This window comes from Myxocyprinus asiaticus, chromosome 25 (assembly GCF_019703515.2).
Source record: "Myxocyprinus asiaticus isolate MX2 ecotype Aquarium Trade chromosome 25, UBuf_Myxa_2, whole genome shotgun sequence".
Classification (NCBI taxonomy): domain Eukaryota; kingdom Metazoa; phylum Chordata; class Actinopteri; order Cypriniformes; family Catostomidae; genus Myxocyprinus; species Myxocyprinus asiaticus.
The window spans coordinates 9,253,549-9,278,939 of NC_059368.1; positions in this window are offsets into that span (position 1 = coordinate 9,253,549).

Consider the following 25,391-nt stretch of genomic DNA (forward strand, 5'->3'; position numbering starts at 1 on the left):
TGCAGAATATGCAACACCTCTACTCTGGCTTGTCACCACATTTTACTGTCTGGGCCATAGCTTTTGTTTGTGTGTGTTCCATGGTGACCTGTCTCCTTAGGGACAAAATTTGTGGGTGTAACACAATGATTAAGAAAATGACAAATGGATCTGATGTATCCTTCTCATGCAATGTCCTAGGAACATCTGTGCTCAGAGCCAGGCAGAAAGGGCCCCGAGTTCATATGGTGCCATTCGAATGGAGGTGGTGACCCAACTGGGTGGGAAGTCAGACTGCTGAGGCAGAGTTAAGGGGCTCTGCTAACTCATCTACCCCACATCTACAGCCTCTCAACCACAGCTACACATGTATGCATTTACATATCCATCCACCTCAGCTCTGGTGTCGATTTGTCCCCACAGCCTTAGTGGTGAACTGCATCTTATACAGGCTGCGCAGTCATGCATAGCAAAATGTTTTATTTGAAGTATTTACTGTACGAGTTTGTGTCAGCATATGCTCCTTCGGAAAACCTCTTATCCTCTTGTTTTGAACTATTTTGAGGTAAATGGCTTAAAGCCAATGCACATCATTGGAAACACACAGAAGGGAAACGGAACAAAGAAAAGGCGCGTGTGAGAAATTGTAAACTGTGCAATTTGCTAACAATAACAAATTTGGTCCATATAATCAATTAAAGTGAATAATATGTTGTTTTAGAAGTGATTACAGATGGACACTGACTGTAAATAAAAAACTTTGATAAGCATAGGAAAGGAAAATCACAAATTAGTTTTCTTTACTATATCTCAATTGTTTCTCCTAGACAGAAAAAATATCAAAATGAGGGCAAATAGAAACTTTTGCTTAGTTCACCCAAAAGTGAAAATTCTCTCATTATTTACTTCCTAGCAGTGCATGACTTTCTTTCTTCCGCAGAACACAAACAAAGAAAATCTTTAGAAGAAAATCTCAGCTCTGTAGGTCCATACAATGCAAGTAAATGGTGGCCAAAAGGTCCAAAAAGCACACAAAAGTAATCTATATGACTCCAGTGGTTAAATCCATGTCTTCAGTCCATTTTTACTATAAATCTCCACTTTCACATTCTTCTTCTTTTGTTTTTTAAGACTCACATTCTTTGTGCATACCGCCATCTACTGGGCAGGGAGGAAAATTTATAGTAAAAAAGGACTTAAATATGGATCTGTTTCTCACCCACACCTATCATAACATAAAAATGTTTTGGTGGGGTACAATTCTGTCATTGTGACAATATGTTGTGGTGTGATTTTCATTTCCTTTGAATTGAGCAACATTTATTCACAGCAGATAATGTTTAACCTGTTGTTTTCTGTACACATTCTACTTTGCTGAATCTGTTTCATTCCGGGTGTATTCCATGACTTCTGATTGCTTTTTGTGAAGAACAGACCCAAATTAAAGTTTTTATTCAACGATCACAGACCCCGGGCATCCGCTGTACCACATTCCACTCTCGACTTGTTCTAATACATTCAAAAATTGCCGCCTGGAGAAGCATTATGAAACAGGTTTGCCGTCAGTGATGCCAAATGACATTGGGTCTCATGTATCTCGTGACCGATATACAAACCTGCACTCTATTCGCATCGCTGTTGCACAGCTCAAGCTCCTTTACAGTTAAATTGCAATGCAAAACGCAAACAGATGTGTCCCCATTCATGATATACTGTACATCCACTGATGTACAGATGCAATCTTAATTTATAAAAATAAAAAGTTATATTAGGGTTGACTAGAACCCAGAACTACTATTAGGTTGATACAAGTGGTGAAAACTTTACCGAAAGATCAATCAGTCAATCTCAGTCTCACTCTTGCTTTACTAATCCATCAATTTATTCACCGACCAACACAATCTTAGTACTGACAGTGTTAGATGGATCAGTATGGATCAAGTTATCAAAATAAAGATGTTAAATATTTACTACTGTGCATGAATTGGTCATTAAGAATGACTACATATCAAAACAGTAATAGATTATTTGATATTATCAACACATAACCTATAATTCATTTTCATGAGTTTCGCCACTTTGTGACGTCACAACCGCCCATCCCCAGGTCAATATTTATGTCCTTTTTCACCATAAATCTCCACTTTCACTTTCAGAATGTGAAAGTTTAAGTGGAGATTTATAGTAAAAGAGGACATAAATATTGATCTGTTTCTCATCCACATAATCATATTGCTTCTTACGACATGCATTTAACCACTGAAGACATATGGATTACTTTTTTTACTAACAGAGCATAGATATTCTTCTTAAAATCTTCATTTGTATATAGCAGAAGAAAGAAAGTCATATACATCTGGGATGGCATGAGTGTGTGAGTAAATGATGAGAGAATTTTCATATTTGGATTAACCATCCCTTTAATGTTTTAGCCCTATACTTGTACAGTATGTCAACAATTTACTCATGTGTTTCTGTTTATTTCTTCATTATTTTAGGAGAAACATCTGAGACAAAGTTAATACTTAAATGAAACATACTGTAGCTGAGATCTCTCAGAGCAATCTCTGAGCAATACAGTTTTCCTCTGGAAGCATGAAAAAAATGGTCTCAGCCTTGTAGATGGGATAAATGCTTGTCAGCTTTAATTCCTTCACTAGGCTGTGAGTTCTGTCTGCTCTACCCAACATCTGTAGAACATATGACATTGTGAAGCATTTTAACACCTCCGACAAGACCACTTCTTTTAAAAGGCAAGAGAAAACACACTCCGAAAATTTGTTCTGGAGAGGAAAAACGTTTGAGAGTGCTTTGCCCCGCGTCAAGTCGTTCCAAGAATACTTAGCAGTTTACATGGGTTGCAAAGTACATTTCCTCCTGTTTTCTTGAAAGGGATAGAAGTTACACACAAATGGAAATTCTGTCATTATTTACTCACCCTCGTGACATTTAAACCCATTCTGTGAAACAAAAAGGAGATGTCAGGCAGAATGTTAGGGACTGACAATCTCAGTCACCATCCACTTTCATTGTATGGGAAAGAGCGGTGTCAACATTCTTCGAAGTTTGGACTGTTGTGTTCCACAGAAGAAAGATAGTTATATATGGGTTTGGAAAAAGTAAACTATGACAGAATTGTAATTTCAGGGTGAACTATTCCTTTCACTTTTCCCAGAACTCTCCTCTTACAAAATGCCAAACAAAATTGGCAAATACATAATGCCAAACACCTATTGTTGTTGTACATGTGAAACCACAAAAATGTGGATTTCCATTCAAGCTTGATTTACAAAGACTAGATCTAAACTTAGCCCAGCTATGCTTAGCATGAAGGTGAGAGATGCTGGCCCTTTTGTGTGATGTGCAGTTGTGCCATGGAGAAGTGAAGACTGCAGGAATGCACTGCACACTATTTCAATTGTTTAAATACCTTATGGGATGAGAGGTGTCCTTAAAGGATAGTTCACACAAAAATTTAAATTCTGTCATTATTCACTCACCCTCATGTCATTTAAAACCAATATGACTTTCTATCTTTTTGTGGAAAACACAAGATGTTAGGCGGAATGTTAGCATCAGTCCTTCACTTTCATGGCATCTTTTTTTTTCATACAGTGATAGTGAATGTCGACTGAGGATGTAATTTCTTAAAATTCAGCATCTCCGCTTTTAAAATATCATGACTATTGCTCAAAATGTGTTATTATAATTGCTTTTACATATTTTATAGCATATATATGGTGTGTGAAATAAAAGTTACAATGGTTTGTAGCAGGACGGAGGGCGGGGCCCGAGAGGGATAAGGCCAACCGGAGACGGCAAAGTGTCAGAGAGAGAGTTACGGACAGCTGTCCGACACCTGTGTGTGTTTGTGTCTTTTTGGTTTTGTTTATTATTAAATTATCATTTATATTGTCAAGCCGGTTCTCACCTCCTCCTTTCCTTCAGTCCCTTTACACTGGTGCCGAAACACGGGAAGGAGGAGGGATGCGCCGTAGTAGAGTCCTCGCCACTACCATCCACCCCAACAGAGCAGCCGCGGCCATCCGCCGGGGGACGGAGGAGCCCGGCCGCCTGAGAGCGGAGGAACGGCCGACGACTGCGAGGGGTGGAGAGGCTCCTAACCGACCACCTGGAGTGGTCAGGGCCGTTGCCAGGGGCGGAGGAGACCCCTACCAGCCGCTGAAATGCGGCAGGGTGTTCCGTTCATTGAGAACAGACCAAAATATAACTCCTTTTTCCACAATAAATCTCAACAGCAGTCTCCTTGGCGATCATGATTTAAAGCTCAGTTACACTTCCTAGTGCTTGACGCATGCGCAGAGCGATAGATAACGCTATTGATCTGTTTCATGTGATGTCACTGTATGACCTCAGCGCCATGTTTGTGACCAATATTCCATATACCTTCATTGTGCTGTGAAATGTGACAAAAACCTTCTCCAGGAGTTGAAAGTAGCTCCTACATTCATACAGACGAGATCATCACAAACGTTGTGACTAAATCAGACCAGAAAATAACACAAAAACATTTGTAACTTCTGAATGAGAGATGTTTACGGTGATGTACTGGTGGGTGGGTGTACTTGCCGGTCACACATTAGATCAGCTGCTGTACGGAGATGAATAATGGATGAAATATCTTTATATAGGGCTGGGTATTGATACGGATTTCCCGATTCAATTCGATTCCGATTCACAAGCTCTCGATTTGATTCCGATTTCGATTCGATTCAATATCGATTCACATGGGTTTATTTCAGTTATAATGTCCCTTTTGCTTACATATAAAAGAAATGATCTCCCAGCTAATGCTGTTAATTATATAGGGAACCTTTTAACTAGATACAATAGGAAAATATTAATTTTACTAATTATATTTGATTACTTTTTCATCATTTTGGTCACATTTTGGCTTTTTAAAAATGAACAAATAAATGTATTCAGTCAATAAATAAGATATTATATTTCATATATTATTTTTGTTACATGTTTATTGTTAAATTGCATAATTTGTACTATTTACAAGTATTTACATTGATTTGTTGAACACGTGCTAAAACCGGTTCTGTCTCTTTAACAAAAAATGGCTTTTCTGTAAACAACGCCTTTAAATGAGCACGTTAACTAGAGAGTACTCGAATGGCTTTACCTCATCTGTGCGATGTATGATTAGAAATAAATGTTTGTTTTTTTTTTTTTGTTCAACAACTGACTGTAAAGAACAGAAAGGGTGTTAAAAAAGACTGTTTTCAATGGCAAATGAGTTGTGTGGATCTTGTCATTGAACACATATTACACTAAACTAAACAATTACTGGTGAGTGAAATGCAAACATTTACCAGCCAGTTGCCAAATATATTCACTTTAGTCGCATAGCGTGAAATTTGGTTGCAAATGCGAGTTATTTCATCTAGTAGAGGGTTGTGCATTGAGTGAAAGATCGATCTTGGGATTTAAGAATCGATATCGAGATTGTTCAAATGAAGATCGTGATTAATTGAAAAAACAATATTTTTACCAACCCCTATCTTTAAATGTCAGCGAAAGTTCAATTTGGCAATATTTCTGCTGTCTTTAGACCTGTATGAACTTTTCCTGGGACTTGGCATGGATCAAAAGCCATTTTTGTGTTTTTCTTGATGTCGTTTTTCAGGTGTTTTTCCTCCTGCTGATGGTCACAAATATAGCGGCTGCGGGGAAAAGTGATGTCACTGAAACAGGTCAAAAGGAAGTGTAATCAAGATTGAGTTCATGATTGTGTCTAGAGACTGAGGTGGCAAGATGTACAGTGAAAATGAGTTACAGTTTAGTTTGTTCTCACAAAAAACTACTGGATCACTTCAGAAGACATTGATTTAACCACTGGATTCTTATGTATTACATTTATGCTGCCTTTATGTCTCATCAAAAGCTAAATTCTTAAAATAAGCTTTAATTATTTTTTATTTATATTTTATTTAAATTATATCTTTAAAAAATCTGTGAAACATTTTATTTTAAAAGATTATTACTATTTGAAAAATTTGAAAATAGACCCTGTGTTATGACTGTGTGTGAAGTTTTTAAAAATATAAGATATTTTGAAATTTTTATGAAAAGAAACATTTGGTAACACTTTACAATAAGGTTCCATTCATTAACATTAGTTAACACATTTGGTATCATGAACTAACAATTAACAATATATTTGTTACACAATTTATTAATCTTTGTTAATGTTAGTTAATAAAATAAAAAAATACAATTGTTCATGTTAGTACATGGTGCATTAACTAATGTAAACAAATACAACTTTTGATTCTAAAAATGTATCAATATATGTTGAAATTAACATGAACTAAGATTAATAAATGCTATATAAGTATTGTTCATTGTTAGTTCATGTTAGCTAATGTTGTAACTAATGTTAACAAATTGAAACGTATTGTGAAGTGTTACCAAACATTTTGTTTAGATGGATGGATTCAACCTAAGAAAACCTCTTGACATTTGTGACATTAAAAAAAAAAAACTAAAAATCTTTACCTTGAAAAATATGTTTGGAAACTTTTTTAAATTTATGATTAAACTTTTTTTCTTTTTTTTTACAAGATTTATATTTTTTATCATCTTTATTATACCTTATTTGTCAATAACCCATCTAGGCCCATATGGAGCGTATGGTGGGCTCTTCTCAGCAACCACCTTGCAATGCACCTAGCAACTACTCAAAACATTTTATCAGCAACCTAGCAACACCCTAGTGCCCTAAAAACTACTCAGAAAACCTCAGGTCAACTCCAATATCGTGGTGACAGGTTTTGATAGTTATTTTGCCATTCCGTTTGATGCCACTAGTGCCGCAGAAAATACACATTTCACCTTTAAATTATACCTTTAACAATATGAAATATTAAATCTGGAATCAAGGAGATTTTAGGCAGAATGAAAGCCTCAGTCACCATTTACTTTCATTGTAAATAAAAAAAGATGCAGTGAAAGTGAATGGTGACTGAGGCTAAAATTATGCCTAACATCTCCTTTTGTGTTCCATGGCAGAAAGAAAGTTATGTGTTTGGAGCAACATGAGGTGGAGTAAATGATGACAGAATTGACTTTTGGGTGAACTATCCCTTTAACAAATTGCTATTCTACGTCTCAGTGCTGGTAAGATCCAATGCCAACATGCCTCTTAAGTTTAAGAATGTCTAGACTGAAAGAAATACTACTTCAGTGAGAGTGCTTCCATGCCACTTAACTGGCAGTTAAGACCAAATACTAATTTATCGCAGTTCACACTTTCAAAAGACCTTCATGCCCTCATTTGTCTTCTGAAGCATGTGAGACTGCTTAACATTTTTAAAGCTGCAGACACATACCTCTGGAAATCCACCATGTGATTAGTCACAAGAGCTAATGTGAGTTTTATTTAAGACTATGATAATTTGAGCGAGTCACGTGACGCAATGCAAGGTTCGGACGTGTGAATGGCGAGCTCTGCGCACTTTGCAGGTTTTTATACTTTTTATGTCATAAACCAGTGAGATTCGATACACCCTGATTCATAACTGTTCTAGGAAGACAATATGTCAAAGAATTAAAAATTCTCAGGATCTGGAGGCATTAAAAGACACTTACGTGCTCAAGCTGAAGCCCCTCCGGAGGCCTCGAGCCTGGGACTCAATTTGGATGATGCAGTGGAAAAGATTCAGCATCGACTGTCAAGCATGATAGCAATGCTGAACGAAGGTCGTTGCTGACTTGGAGGATCTTGCTGTAATACATCGATCGATCACTGCCAAGGAGATGAAATTCACTGAGTTGGTTACAAGATAAAATTTTATAAAAAATTTTCATCAGTCCATAGGATTTATTCTAGAATAATACTTTTTATTTTAATTTTTTAATTTTTTTGGATATCTAAGTCCCTCATTTCATCTGTTGTTGATCACTCAATTGGAAACATTTTAGTCTCAGATCACACCCTGGTGAGTTTAGAGGTGTTGCCATATACAGAGAAAAAGAAATCATATAGTTGGTGCTTTAATGTATCCCTTTTGCAAAATCCTGAATTCCAACAAATGTTAAAGTCTGAAATCAATGTTTATATGGAGACCAGTTGGTCCTCAGTATCCTCTGCGGGCATGGCTTGGGGGGCACATAAGGCAATTCTTAAGGGACGGATCATACAGTATGCCTCATTCACCAAAAAATCTAAAGCACGAGAACTCATGGAGTTGGAAGGGAATATTAAAAGTGCAGAGTCAGTGCTGAAGTGCCGAATGTCGTCTGATGGCCTCAGAGAATTGACCCGAATTACAGTAAATACAGATATAATACTATTTTGTTGCGGAAGGTGGAGTTTTGGCTATTCAGGGCAAGACAGTCATACTTTGAGATGGGGAACAAGGCAGGGAAGCTTTTGTATAGATATATAATGCAGAGAGAGTCTTTTTCTACCATTCCCTCAGTGAAATCTGCTGGTAGTGATATACTTACCTCGGCCATTGATATTAATAATGCTTTTAAAGAATTCTATCTTGATCTCTATAGTTCCACGTCTTCGTCTACTGATGAAGATATTAGAAACTTTGTGGAACCCTTAGATCTCCCTAAACTGACGACTGAGCAAAAAAATTCTCTTGATTCTGAGATAAACTTGGAGGAGCTTAGCGAGGTAATTAAGGCCCTGCCTACAGGCAAGGCTCTGGGGCCAGATGTCTTTGTTGCTGAATTTTTTTAGATCTTATGCTACAGAACTGGCTCCACTTTTGTTATAAGTTTATACGTAATAATCATTAAAGAATGGAAAGCTTCCGCCAACCATGACACAAGCCCGGATCAGTCTGATTCTTAAAAAGGACAAAGATCTAAGCGAGTGTAAGAGTTACCGTCCAATTTCCCTGATCCAGCTAGACGTAAAAATATTGTCAAAAATTCTGGCAAACCGATTAAGTAAAGTTGTGACATCTCTTATACATGTAGATCAGGTGGTGTATATTCAGGGCCGTAGCTCTTCTGATAACATTAGGCGTTTCATCAATATCATGTGGTCAGTGGCGAACGATCAGACTCTGGTCGCTGCCATTTCACTTGATGCTGAAAAGGCATTCGATATGGTAGAATGGGATTATCTTTTTAAGGTTTTGGACCAAATGTCCCCACAAGGACAGTAAAACCTGAGATCACCTACCTTGTGGGGCCCAGCCAGCGGTCCCCACGAGGGAAATGGCTTATTAAACATACTAAACAATGTTTTTTTGAAAATGTAAAAATGTAAAAATATTTCTGTGAGGGTTAGGTTTAGGGGTAGGGTTAGGGTATAGAAATTATCGTTAGATCTGTATAAAATCCATAAAATGCATGGAAGTCTATGGAGAGTCCCCACAATGACATAAAAACAAATGTGTGTGTGTGTGTGTGTGTGTGGGTGTGTGTGGGTGTGTGTGTATTTTTCTGAATCAGTTAATGTTATTAATGTCTAATCAGTTGTCTATTGAGACAAATCATGGTGTGCTACAAAGTCCAAAAATAACTGAAAACATGTATCGTTTCTCTCCCTTTCATAATTAGCATAAATGTATGCATGTGTGGCCGGACGTTTTTATCCTGTATCATGGAAAATAATGGAATGATTTTTGTATATATATATATATATTTTTTTTTTTTTCTCCTTGTGTTTCAAGGTTTTGGTGTTCCTCTAATAATTTTCATATGGCTGAAATGGAGCATTTTTATTGCGCTCTCTTATAGCTATTTCTGGTACGGGGTCAGGTTCACAAGTGGCACACAGCAACCCCACCGATTGCTTATAAAATGTCTAAGTGTCACCAGTACAGTTTTTAGGGATCCCTTTAGGTATTTTCTGGATGATCCACAACACATAAACACCCTGCCGAGGCTTGTAAATCCAGGTCCCTGAACACTCTCAGGTGTCTTTGGAGAGGTTGAAGGAATTCTTGCCCAAATTGCACTCTGGCTTGCTGCTAGTTTTTCTTTTTTTTTTTCTTTTTTTTTTTTTTTTTACTCAATTTTATGTCATATTCAACCATTTAGTCCATTTTGCTCTGACTGAAATAGCATATAACTTTGGTCAACAAAAACAATATTTAATTGACAAAATTAGCAAAATGATGAAAAATGTCAGACTGTTACAGACCAAAAATATCATCCTGTATCAAACATATAACGATTTATCAACAAAATACATCCTACTATAAAGACTACACTGAAGTATTAGCTTCTTTTAAGAGGTTATGAGAAGTGCTGTGAATTCTTAATTCTTAAGAGACCATTATTATTTTCAGTGTTTTAGAAGCTATTGAGGAAACTGCATTTCCATTACATATTACCATTGATAATTGTAATGTAACATATTCTGACTAGCACATGATTAGTTCAAGTTCACCTGCACATACATTGTATGTTCAGATGTAAGTTGTTATATAACATTTATACTATATTTATTATATAGTTGTAAATAAGGCTGATAGCAAACAAAGTTTTCTTTGTAGTTTATTGTTAATATATTGCAATATATTTTTCTCATATTTTCGCAACTTCATACTTTCTATAAAATCGCTGCGATGATTTAATTTGTTTTGCCTTTTATTGAAATTGACAAAAAAATAAATAAACTAAATAAAAACCTTTGTTAGCAGACATTTTTGTCAGTAATTCTGTTGACAAGACTTGGGAGCCATTCAGACCAAACATGTACTTGCATTAAAAAAGCTAGATGCAGACAGTGCTGGGTAAATTACTTCTGAAATGTATCCGGTAGTGATTACAAATTACATTACTAAAATATTAGTCATTTAATCTCTTAGATTTCAATTTAACCCTCCTATAGGATTCTTAAATGAGCCCTACCTTTGATGATGATAATGATACCATTTCTTCTTCCCTGAAGTAATTACAATAAAATTATGCACATTTGGGGGGATTTTATGCTATTTTGATCTTATGTATATATTAATTTCTCAATTTTACCATTAATTTGCATATGCTAATAATAACATTACCTACTAATAAGTACAGTAAAACCTACACTTCTAAAAGATGAAACATGAAGAAGATATGAGAATGTGACATATATTAGAGGCAGATTGCTGCCATCTGGTGAACAAAATATAAATAACATGACTTGAAAATTATGTTGTAACAATAATAGCCAGTAGATGGCTGCGGGGTCTCTTGAACAGTAAAGTGTTTCGCCATGGTGCTGCTACAGAATGAACTGTGAACAAGGCTCAAGGAGGCCACATTTATAACTTAAAGCTGTGGGAAAATGTCTTTGCTTCTGTTACAGAAAGATGCAGTGTTTTGTCTGGAATGTGAGGCACCTGCATCTAAGCGTAATCTTTCCCACAGTGGAAAAGGTATAATTTTGTACATTGGGGTCACTCAGAATGTGTTTTGGGGGCCTGGGTAGCTCAGTGGTAAAATACGCTGGCTACCACCCCTGGAGTTCACTAGCTCGCTTGTTCGAATCCCAGGGCATGCTGAGTGACTCCAGCCAGGTCTCCTAAGCAACCAAATTGGCCAAATATTGCTAGGTAGGATAGAGTCACATGGGGCAAACTCCTCGTGGTTGCTATAATGTGGTTCGTTCTCGGTGGGGTGCGTGGTGAGCTGAGCGTGGTTGCCGCGGTGGGTGGCGTGAAGCCTCCTCACGCGCTATGTCTCCGTGGCAGCGCGCTCAACAAGCCACATGATAAGATGCGCAGGTTGACTGTCTCAGACGCAGAGGCAACTGGGATTCGTCCTCCACCACCCAGACTGAGGCGAATCACTACACGACCACGAGGACTTAAAAAAATAACATTGGGAATTGGGCATTCCAAATTGGGAGAAAAAATAAAAAATGGAAAAATGACAAAAAAATAAATAAAAATAAAATATATATCACCTCTGTTTTAAGCACACAGACTAAATTCAGTCCCGACATTTGCAGTTTGGAGATTCCACCAGCAGGTAGTAATAAAGTTCATGTTCTGACTCTGAAAATATAGTGGAACTTCAAATTATATCCCTTATGATCAGAGTTGTATAGCCTTCTTATGAAACAGAAATTTATGAGATTTGTGTTAAACTATCTATAGGTCATGCTATATTTTTCAGTTATTATTATTGTTTATATTTACAACTACATTTATGATCTAATATGTATTGATGTTTTTCTACCTGTTGTCGTAGAATGATTTTTAAGTCACTGCAAAAGGTGCCAGTGATAAAATGTTTGGATTTGGTATATTATTATTTTTTGACTATTTGTTTATTTTGATTGTATTTCATTTTGTTTGAAGTGTCATTTCAATTTAGAAATATTTTTGGATTAATTTATTTGTGTTTCAATAAATGAATTTAATTGTTTAAAATCAAAATCGACTGGTAGAAGTGCCTGCCGATACAATCACTATTAGCACTAGCCATGATTTGTGTGTCAGTAGATGAAAATTATTAATAATACTTACATCCCCTATAATTTAATGGAGCGTGCATACAAATCCTGATAAGAATTACATTTTCTAAGCATCGATATTTTTGATACAACATCAGTATCGGAAGTATCGATACTTAAGGATCGATCCGCCCATCCCTAGAGAGAAGGGCAAACAGTGTGGCCTAGTGTGGTCTAAATATTCTTAAAAACCAAATGGGACCCATCTGGACTCTTTTGAATTATTTTTGTATATAAACATTCACTACACAGATGTCTTTGTCCCTGGCGCTGCTTTTAAAAGATGCAGTGTCAAATTACAACTCAGTTTAAGCCATTCGATTAGATTCAGCTGCTGCCAGGGTTGGGAGGTTTACTTTTGAAATGTTTTCCACTACAGAAATGTAATTTGTAACGTATGTGTAATTTGTAACTTATTCCGTTAGATTACTCAGTATTCTAAATACTTTGGATTACTATTTCAGCACTGGTAGATTTTTTCACTTGTTTTAACTATAAAAACTCTGCCAGTGCAGTAAGACAAAATACATGTTAAAAATACATTCTCTGAAAAACCTAAATATCTTATGCCGTGTTGGTTCTAAAACAAGATAAATCAAATTGATCTTGTTTTAAGGATTTTTAGATATTTTTACAGGAAAACAATACAAAAATTATTATTAAGAATAAAAATGTTTCCCTAATATCAAAGGTCTTACTAGAAAAAAAGAAATTATGATCCAGTGTGAATTTTCTTGATAAAAAAATATGTACCTGGTAACGTGCATGTAAAATGGCTAGAAATAGCATTTTAGCTTAGCGTAAAGCTGACAATTTACACAAGGTTTATTTCTATTTCTTCTGCTCCAAACTTACTTCAAACTTACTTCTCTGTCTGCTGAATGTAACACATCATAAGAAAGCGTTTCATTGCTGTTCAAATGCACTTTGGATCTGAAAGGACTAAATATTAAATGAAAAAATGACAATAAAATGCAAAGTTCTCTTCAGTAATCAAAATACTTTTTGAATATAACTGTATTCTATTTACCAGTGATTTAAATTGTAACTGTAGTGGAATAGAGTTACTTATATTTTGTATTTTAAATACGTAATTCTGTTACAGGTATTCCGTTACTCCCCAACCCTGGCTGCTGCCACTTGTTGTTGTGTGCACAAATTGCTCACTGTTCTTTCACCCATCTGCACTATTTTTAATTGTTGGTGTATTTAAACACATACGAAATGGATGTTTTTAACCGTTTTGATGCGTTTCTGATGATGTGCACCTCAGTACAGGATGATACTGGAAACTGGATGTGTGCGTCTTCATTGTGCTTTCACTGGACTATGAATGTGTGTCATGTGGATGTGTCTTCACCGTATTTCAGCGTGGATTGCTTGTGAACCAGTCAAAAAACTATTGAAGCTTTGCAAAGGATTTGTCATTGAAGGATGGGGCAGTTAAAAACACAATTTGAGCTGATCAAAAATGTAAGGAAACAGTTCCATTCATGAATATTTGAAATGGCATGACTGTTTGATAGTTTATGGTGGTGCTGAAACCTTATACACCGGGCGTGATTGTTGACCTGACACAATGGCTTGAGGCTTTCTACACCAGGCACGTCGACAGAAACTTTCTAAACCATTTATTTTTGTTGTTGTTAGCTGTAGTAGTGCCAGTGTGTGCAGCGCAAAATGGAACGGGAGATCTGTTTACTGTTTACTGCAACGGACGCTTCCATGGTAGACAGCATTATTGATTATAATGGGTTGTATTGCTTTTGACACAATGCGCCTCTCGCATCCAGTTGTGCTTTAGTGGATGTAATGTGTTGGATCTGTGTTATGTGTAAACCCTGAAATGTAGTTTTATAATATTGTGGGGTTGTTCATTCTCTTCCAGTTGAATTTCAAATATGGCTGTATTTGAAGGGCTGCATGATGTTAGCCAATCAGAACACTGGGCATTTACATTGACACTTAAAGGAGGAGCTGAGGCCAAAACCGAGTGTTGAAACAGGGTGGAAAATGATCATATATTACTAAATAATTCCTGTTTTGGTAAAAAACAAAAAAAACAAAAAAAAAAACACTAACATTATCAGTGGATCTCAGGGAAGATAATACAACTATTTTAAAAGAGTGTTTAATGACCCCTTTATGTGAGTGATTCATTCACAAATCGGGCATGGCTAGTTCTGATTCTACACAGCTGACACAGACCTTGCCCTAGTGGGTCTATCAGTGTTCTGGGAATACTTCCAGAATCAGTGAATACAGTACATAATCCAGATTACATGTAATATTTCACTACCCAGTACTGGATGCCGCACAATAAATGGAACAGAATGCTGGTGTCTGCAGACGCGTTTTAAAAGTTGAAGTTCTTTTAAATAAACACAGCTTAAAAAAAGACTTTAAAATGTGGCATTCATGTACAAGATGCTGAAAAATCGAGACATGGCGCAATGGTCAAGTAATCGGGCTAGTCCATGTTTACCTAGAATTTTATTTTATTTTTTAAACAGCGCAGGCTGTCACAAAAATGAGTTCGATGTGAATGGCCCCTAACACTGCTCACCCATTGTGCATAACACCTCAGCTGAACTCTTTAACGGGACATCTTAACTTTTCTCATAGGCGCTATTAAGGGGCTCAAAGCAAAAGACCACATGCTAAATAGCTACCGGATGCATAATTTTGAGGTCAGGCACGAGTAGTTTTACAGAGGACACCGAGTTGACACGCTGCTTTTACACAGTGAATGAACCACATTGAATCACTCAGGGATTTATTTTTTTTACGCCTACCACTTTGCAAAACGCCAAACCCTCAACTCTCTGCTGCACAGCTTCACTGGTGACCACATCGATTTTTATAGTATTTCTTGGCAGACTCCAGTACACCTGTCATTTGTTGATGCAGTACACTCAAGCTTTTCTCATGCCTTATCATTGTAAAGCATCTCCACTGTGCTGCACAAACAGCAGCAGGCGGCCAAACCACAGAGGGCCTCCCAAATTAAATGCTTATTTAAATCAAAGTGAAAAGTGAGTGCCGAGCTTTGTTGTTGGAGAAACGAAAGAAGGAAACTTCAGAAATATGTGATGCTACAGAAAATGATGAGGAGTGTGAAAGCTTCCATACAATTTGCAACATGTGTAACATTGTGCACATAGTGCATAAAGACAGTGAATTAAATTACTTGGATGTTAAATAGTTTCTCAAAATTAAGAGTAAGACTTGTAAACAAAAACTGTGAAACAGGCAGTAATGCAATCCAATATGTACAAATAACATATGTTCTAAACAACAAAGCCATTATATTGTTTTCTGCTAGCCTAAAAAACAATGACCACATGGGCCTTTAATTGTCTCATTATTATTATTAATCTGTTTTTGTATACTGCCTACAAGGTACTGAGGCATTGCTTTGAAAGAACCGGAACAGTATGTTAGCTCTGCAATAAAAGTTTGATTCCAGTAACTGCAAATACATCCAGACTCAGAGCTGTAAAATGCAGTGGGTACAATAAAATTTATTCAATTATTAATTATTGAGCTATTCACAATTTTACAAGAGAACACCAGGTTCTTTTATTGAGCCCATACCTATTTCATGCAAGGCCAAAAATACCACATTTGCACTGAACAATACATAATTTCATATAAAACTATTGTGCACATGATGGGAACCAGTATAAATGCGCTATTCTCAGACTTCCTTATAAATTAGCTTGACAACTATCAACACCACATTATCAGATGGAAAAACAAAGGAAACTTTATGGGTAATAGAACGTGCCCTGAAAAGAAATGTTTTAAGAAATACCTAAACAGAATGATTTGGAACATCGAAATGCATAACAATAATCATACAGCACAACCAATGTAGTTCAGTTCACAAACTAATGACTCTTATGAGCTGTTTTTTTTTTTTTTTTTGCATGAATAGTTGAAAAGACTTTTGAACCACACTGTAAACCCTAATGCTGTTATAACTGTGTCCCCTTTGGTCAAGTTGGACTCTGTTAAAGGGATGCAAGTGAATGGGTGCCAAAATGTTGACGCTCCCAAAAGCACATAAAGGCAGAGTAAAAGTAATCCATAAGACTCCACTGGTTAAGTACATGTCTTCAGAAGTGATATGATAGGTCTGTGAGAAACAGATCAATATTTCAGTCCCGTTTTGCTAGAAATTCTTCTCCCTACCCAGAAGGGTAGCATGAAGATATGCATGAAGAATGTGAATCACCAAAAACACAAGAAGAAGAATGTAAAATTTAAAGTGGAGACTGACTGAGCAGGGAGAAGAAGGACTTAAATATTGATCTATTTCTCCCCCACACCTATCATATCACATCTGAAGACATGGATTTAACCACTAGAGTCTTAAGAATTACTTTTATGCTGCCTTATGTGATTTTTGGAGCTTCAATATTTTGGCACCCATTTACTTGCATTGTATGGACCAAAAATGCTGAGAAATTCTTCTAAACATTATACACATCTGGGATGGCATAATGATGAGTAAATGATGAGGGAATTTTCAATTTTGGGTGAACTTTTCCTTTAAATACACAATTTCATATGAACAACCAAACAGTAATTACAATAATTTACAGATAAGTGTAGTCTTAAGTACACATAAAACATTAATAGTTTAATTTCATTTTGAGTTTCACATGACTGAAGTAGTGACTTGAGGTTCCCTTAATATGTAAAGAACCATTTTGAGCAATTCAGGAGTAAACTTGTTCCCACAATTAAACTGATGGTGTAATGGTGTCTCAAAAACTTGTGTAATTAAGTTCATCATTTACTCACCCCCATGCCATCCCAGATGTGTATGACTTTTTTTTTTATCTGCTGAACACAAACAAAGATTTTTAAAATAATATTTCAGCTCTGTAGGTCTATACAATGCAAGTGAATGGGTGCCAAAATTGTAAAGTTCCAAAACCACATGAGGGCAACATAACAGTGCTACAGACGACTCTGGTGGTTAAATACATATCTTCTGAAGCGATATGATAGGTGTAGGTGAAAAACAGGTAAATATTTAAGTCCTTTTTCCTTCAATTTCTCCTTCTTCTGTTTTTGGTTATTCACATTATTCATGCATATCGCCCCCTACTGGGCAGGGAGGAGAATTTATGATAAACAAATGACTTGCATATTGATCTGTTTCTCACCCACACCTATCATATCGTGTCTGAACACATGGATTTAACCACTGGAGTCATATGGATTCCTTTTATGCTCTCTTTATGTGGATTATGGAGCTTTACAATTTTGGCACCCATTCACTTGCATTGTAAGGACCTACAGAGCTGAAATATTCTTTAAAAAATTTCATTTGTTCATTTGTGTTTTGCAGAAGAAAGAAAGTCATACACATCCGTGATGCCAGGAGGGTGAGTAAATCATGAGAGAATTTTCAGCTTTGGGTGAACTACATAAACATTCACAAGAGTTTATAATACTTCAAAATTTAAATAATAAAAAAACGTTTTTTTTTTTTGTTTGTTTTTTTTTTTTCAAATTTGACCCAAAAGGTGTGTGTGCTTTGTGTATTTATGTTCATTAGAGTATTGAGTCTTGCATCACCTTTATTTAAAGTCGAGTCTTGAGTGCACTACGCGTGAAGAGTAGTATTTGAATGACGCATGGAGTTGCTACTTATTAAGAGTGTTCCAAACTGCTCTCTTATGAGGCTCCATTTCTGTTAGGATGTTATCATAGAAGACAGCTGCCTATGTAGACATGAGACAGCGAGGCTGCTCACTAAGTTTTGGAAAAGACCCCATGTGTGCTTGTCTTTTCACAACTAATCAGCTCCACTGTGGTTATGTAACAGATGTAGAAAAAAATTTAAAACAGGCAGTTTTCGGGAATTGACGAGAAAGGAAAGACAGTAGTACACTGGCATTGTATTTCAGCTCTGCCCTATAAACCAAGCAACATTCCACGTCTGTTGGGATTTATTACTGATTCCAGCTCTCACCTGATCTACATGGTGTCATGAGGTTCAGTCAAGGATAGAATCATGCTGGAAACTTTACTTTGTGATCCCAGGGTGAATTTTCCATTTCATACTGAAATTGTGTTGTTATTATTATTATTCAATTATATGCTGGATAAAATGTGAACCACCTGCCTCAAAGCCTCTGGGGGGAGAGAAGAGAAGCGGGCGGATTGTGACCCATTTTCTTTCTCCAGCTCCCAACTAAACCCAGACCTTCTTTTTCAGTACCTCCCAGTTAATAATTTGGAATCCATACTAATAAATGCCTTATGTTTGCTAGGGCCTGTCCAAGGGCATGGAGTGTTCTGTTTGTGTGGCCTGATAGAATTCCAATGATACCCTTAAATAAAGAGATAAACCTTCCTGTTTCTGAGAGCCAATGACATCTCTTTGAGGGGGGCATTTTGCTGCCGTTTCCTGGTTGTTTTACAGAATAACACACGGCCACTGAAATGGACCTCAGTTTTTTTACCGGATTCAGATCAGATGTGTACACACATAAATGTATTGATGAATCCGGATTATTCAAAATTAGGGAGTAAATGCCTGTAGTTTAGTAAGTAGCATAATATACACCTAAACCATCTCCATTTAAAGATTTTCCGCACAACTGTACAGGGGAAAACTCTCTCCAAATGTATCTTTACACCGCCTAAAGATGCGCTCTTCCCTGAGAACATATGCAGCAAGATTTTCAAGTAAAGCCAAGTGTACCATTCTCAAAACCAGTTGAAACAGATGCGGCCTTCAAGTGGAGTCCAAAATATCGTAATTATGAGTTCCAAGCACATAAATGACCAAGGGAAGTCATATTTACCAGTGGGAAACTCTATTCTATTCAATTCTAGATGATACCCCGAGTTGTCGGCATGGAATGCAATGATTTTACAAAATTACTTAAATTACTTACACTTGAAGGCAGCATTATTGAACACATTTTCTATAGGCCTAGACTTTGTTACTCTAAAATAAATAAGACTTATTGTCTTATTATAAAATGGTTTAAAACATTTAACACATTTTGGCTTTGATTTTGCAACATTTACGCCTCTCATCCACACTGGAATGCTGTTTTACTCCACCAAAAACAGAGACTTTCATAAAACGCTCTCTAGTAATGCATACTTAAGTAGATGATGACGTTAAGGCTACCTGGATTGTTTTTTTGCATCCATGTGGTTTGAGTTTATTCTAAAAAAACATTTTTTAAAAGGAAAGCACAAACTTATTTATGAATCACAATGAATGTGTAAAAACGTTCATAAATGCAGATTTTACACACACATATGTGCGTACATTTAGTGAACGAGACCCAATGCAACATGTTCACATGGGAAGCCGTCATGTTGCTACCAAATGTTCCAGTGCCCTGCATCAACCCTATTCTGCAGAGTTACTGACAAGCAGCATCTCTCATCAGACATTTTTGCATCAGTTCCAATGTGTTTTTACCTTCTCCTGTGGTGCGAATTAGAGCAATTAGCCCTATAGTACATTGCATCGGCAGCATTGGAGACCAAGGTTCTTGTCCCGCGTTGGAACCAAGAAGTAATCGTGTTCGAAGAATCAGTCACAAGCATCATTCTGAGGTTCCATTTTCCTTCTTACATACATTTTTTTCTCTAATAACGGTTAGGTTTAGGGTTGGGGTTTGGGTTTAGGGCTCGAGTTAATAAAATATGCATTTCTCTTAGCTGTATTACATTATTTGCAATTAAAAAAAGGCACTTTACAACTTGCTTTTAGCACCCCCCTGATCATAACACCACTTGTTTACTCTTCTTGTTTACTAAGGTTCAACTGGGATAAATACAGTTTAGCGAGAGACTTGCTCTGTCTGTGATGAATATCAAAATCTCTGGAAACAATTTAACTCGCCCATGACTAATACTATAACACATCATCGCTCTCAGTTATCTCGATAGGCTAATAAAAGTATATCAAAACGCAGATCAAAGACACAAAGAGAATTAGTTATTTGCACCTGCATGTTACGGTTTCGCTGATTATGAATCAGAGCCACAATATCTGATCACTGAGGTTTTGCACATTGAATGAAACGAAAGCGGAAAAATATACTGATGTTTGCAATTACGAAGACAGCTTTCCACAAAAACACCTTGTCTATGCCGTCATAAACATTTTGAATCCAGACTGGGAATCGTAATGTTATGTCACAAGTCTGTTTGATATCTAATTTTCTCATCTAAACAAGATTAGTACATATCCCTATTCCTATCCTGTAATCATCTTTATCTCTAGGACATGCATTCCATCCACAACTGCCAAAGTAAGCTAAGGTGTTATTGCCAACTATTGGGAAATTCAGAGACCTTTGGCCTAACTTCAAGGGATTGTTGTTGTCAGATTTTTACCAAAGTAACTGGATATGTTGCTTCACAAATTTGCAAAACATGAACAAATAACTTCAAAAAGTTGCTTAAAGACCTTTGCTTGTTACTATATGTACTTGTGCTACCAAGGGTGTGAAGCTGGTCCTGTATTCCTGTTATTCCAACGGAATGTTCCCTTTGTTCTGTAGTTAACAATCTTTTCTCATGACAAGCCACAACAAACACAATTTAACCCACTTATCTGATCTTCAGGAAAACAAAAACTGATGTAACAGCCCAACAGTGACTTCATGTCCAAATAGTTTTATAAGATTATTGACTAATTGAGCAGTAATTAGTTGACTTCCAGCACCACTTAGAGTTATCAGCCTTAACTTAAAAATAAAGTATTATTTCCTGTTGGCTTAACCATTGTGTTTATCATGTGTCTTCTCTTCTTCTATATGTTTTATGGTCAATGTTGGGCAAGTTACTCAAAAAAGTAATTCACTATAAATTACTACTATTTTTACTACAACAAATTACTACTCTAAAATGATTAACAGTTTCACAATTAATAAGACACCGTATGCCTATCATACATTACATGACAGTCAACTAATAATACCAATTGAGATTTTAAAAACATGTCCACGCAAGAAAGCCAGAACCAAGGAGTTCTAATACCAAGAAAAATTCTCTAATAATATTTGCGATTTAAATTTTGCTTGCAATAAATTTTGTTTCATCAGGATACAGGGTTACTTTTCAAAACTTGATCCGACACTGAATGCTCAAGCAGCCTAATTTACACTTAGAAAACTCCTGATGTTGCTATAACAATGCAAAAAGCACTTACCAATTTACTTGACGTGAAAATCAGTCCTCCTGTTTAATTAATCAATCGCACGATAATGCAGAACATCTCAGGTTTTTAAATCCATAAGGATCTCTTTCTCAACAGCAATACCAGCAGTGATGACAGCCGACTCGTCAGTAAGATCTCGAGCTCTTAGCTTTCAAATTACACACACCACTTAAAGCGTGATTGCGTCACTCAAGGCCAGCTAGAAGGCCTGGACTGGGACATATCCTAAAAACCACACCCACCAAGAACAAATAAATCAATCTCATTGGCTGAGGAATCTGACAATCTGACTTTAGATGCCTATTCATTGCAGTGTTGAGGGATTCTGTGGAAATTCTGAAGGCCTGACGGGGTGGAGCTCAGACTCACAGGCTGCTTCGTCTAAGGAGCATGACTTCTGGCATGCGATTTGTGAAACAGTTGTCACACTTTGCTTGTACAGTGCATCCGGAAAGTATTCACAGCGCTTCACATTTTCCACATTTTGTTATGTTACAGCCTTATTCCAAAATGGATTAAATTCATTATTTTCCTCAAAATTCTACAAACAATACCCCATAATGACAACGTGAAAGAAGTTTGTTCGAAATCTTTGCAAATTTATTAAAAATAAAAAAATAAAAATAAAGAACAAAATCACATGTACATAAGTATTCACAGCCTTTGCGCAATACTTTGTTGAAGCACCTTTGGCACCAATTGCAGCCTCAAGTCTTTTTGAATATAATGCTACAAGCTTGGCACACCTATTTTTGGGCAGTTTCTCCCATTCTTCTTTGCAGGACCTCTCAAGCTCCATCAGGTTGGATGGGGAGCATCGATTCACAGAATTTTCAGATCTCTCCAGAGATGTTCAATAGGGTTCAAGTCTGGGCTCTGGCTGGGCCACTCAAGGACATTCACAGAGTTGTCCCGTAGCCACTCCTTTGTTATCTTGGCTGTGTGCTTAGGGTCGTTGTCCTGTTGGAAGATGAACCTTCGCCCCAGTCTGAGGTCCAGAGTGCTCTAGAGCAGGTTTTCATCAAGGATGTCTCTGTACATTGCTGCATTCATCTTTCCCTCGATCCTGACTAGTCTCCCAGTTCCTGCTGCTGAAAAACATCCTCAGAGCATGATGCTGCCACCACCATGCTTCACTGTTGGGATGGTATTGGCCAGGTGAGGAGCGGTGCCTGGTTTCCTCCAGACATGACGCTTGCCATTCAGCCAAAGATAGACCACATTAAGCCAGATAAGTTTGGTTTCAGCTGTTTTTATTATTATTATTATTACACCACAAGATACAAAAATATCTTTTGGGAGTTTTATTCTGACAGCTGTTGGAAAAAGAGGAAAAACAGTGACCGATGGGGCCATATAGAATAAAAATAAAATGATAAAGAAAATACAAAAAATGAAATATGGTTCAACAAAATATAGTAATGAAATACGGTTGAGGCTAATGTCATATGAAAATACAAACAGGGCATTAGCCTCAACACATACTTAATACATGCTTACATAATTCACAGCACCCTATGCACTCAAGTACTTGCTCAAACCACTCAAAGCATTCTGTGCATTTAAGACATGTTTAAACACTCTCTGTATTTTATGCATTTAACACATGCTTACATCACTCAAAGTATTTTATGCATTTTTAACCAGGCTTTAATGAAACGTGTAACAGTTTAAAACAATTTATGGCTAGAGGCTTTATGGAAACTGTTACACATTTCCTTAAAGCTTGGTTAAAAATGCATAAAATGCTTTGAGTGATGTAAGCATGTGTTAAATGCATAAAATACAGTGAGTGTTTAAACATGTCTTAAATGCGCAGAATGCTTTGAGTTCACTTAAATGGAAAACATTCTGGGCTATAAATCATTAAATAAGATATGATTAATTCTAAATTGACATACCCAATTATCACATGTGTGCACCAAACGTGGTCAAACTCTCCACATGCAATCCATATGCACCCTTCAAAAATAACATATGACACTTGTGAACACATTTAGTGCAATTTAACAACATTTTGTGTCAAATTTTATATTTATCCAAAAAATTATCAACCGATGAACAAAACAGGGAGCTCTCTTGTGCAACGTATCTTCTCACGTCTCTTACACGAGGATGCCGGAAAGCGGGTGTTGCAAAACTCCGGTTCTTAAAGGGGCCACGTCCAATTTATGACTAGAGTCAAATTACATGAAATTTCTCCACTTGGCTACAATTATTAGGAAAGTCAAGTATATTTTATGAGGTATCCAATCACCTCCTTCAAGTAACATCATTACTTCATTTGTGTCCACCTGTTTGATTCTGGTGATTTACATTTGATTTCAGAGTAAATACACGTGTCTGACATGGCAATTTTGTTCATTTAGACTTTGCCAGGCCATTCTAACACAAGATTCTTGAATATACTAGTCATGGCATGGGTATTAGAAGTAATATAGAAGGCTTTTGCATATACTTCAAAGCAAAGTGAAGTCCCTCATTAGAAAGGTTTGAAAATGTGGAACAATTGTTAATTTACTCAGGATTGTCAGTTCTCCAAAACGGACATATGTATTAACACTACTCACAAAGAGTTCACAAAGTGATCTCGATTCACTGCATCAGGTAGGAGACTTTTTTACAGTCATATCTGAGTCTCATGGCACAAGAAATATGGTTAAATGCAGAGAGCCATCATACAGCAAGTTGGTGATGATATTGATTTGGGTTTTTTGAGTGGATTTGTTTTAGAAATGATTTGCTTTAACTATCCGGTTACTTGGACACCTAATGAAATTTTTTGCTGATGTTTGACATACCTGTTTTTTGACATGATGTTTGACCACTGACGTGCACAAAACACGTGTAGAATTTATGACAAACTGAACCATCTGTTTCCCTTTTGTTCACAAATCTAAAGGTGCCCTTCACAAATGTAAAGGTGCCTTTAAGCGGAGGTGCCTTTAAGAGCGCGGAGATTTAAGTCGAGGTGTCTTTAATACAGCACAACAAACACCCCCCCCAACAACTATTTGGGCCACCCTCACCCCCACTCACCAACTACTGATGGCAGATTTCTCTTCACACTCTGTCCATGTCCTTTCGCCCCTGCTAATATCTGTACACATCACTGTGTTTGACATACCTAATTTCTTCCAATGGGCTTCGGGCATTTATTGTAGATGTTTTCACTTCAGCCACCTGAAAAATATTTAGCCAAAGAATATTTAGAAGTAGTTGGAACCAGGATTACTCATCATTATATAACTGACACATTATATTTGCCAGCTCCCTAAAATCAATGGAACTGAATGCTAGTGTGGAATGCTTAAGCAGAGCAGTAATGGAAAAAAAAAATAATAATAATAAATACAAAGAGTGCCACAAAGAATGACTTTCTTGCAATACCAAAACTAACCAACATGCATCAGCCTGGACTAGAAAAAAGATTCAGATTGATCTAAGCTGGTCTTTTCAGCAGGAATGACTTGAAGGCAACAAGTTTGCTTACACCACATGCTATAAATTGCTAACACTGAACATCACATGGCACTGTGCAAAACACATATGCCTGTTTTAGATTCAAGAATGCTCCTTTAGTCTTCATGAAAAACTGAACTATATCTGTGCCAACTCAACCTTGACTGAAGAGAAGGGTCAAAACATAAGTTTATGCCCACAGAGTTGGACCCAGCTTCCCTTTTCTGCTGCTTTATCCATGGTATACAGAGGCTTCAGTCCTCAGAACATGTAATGATGGCTTTCTAGTAA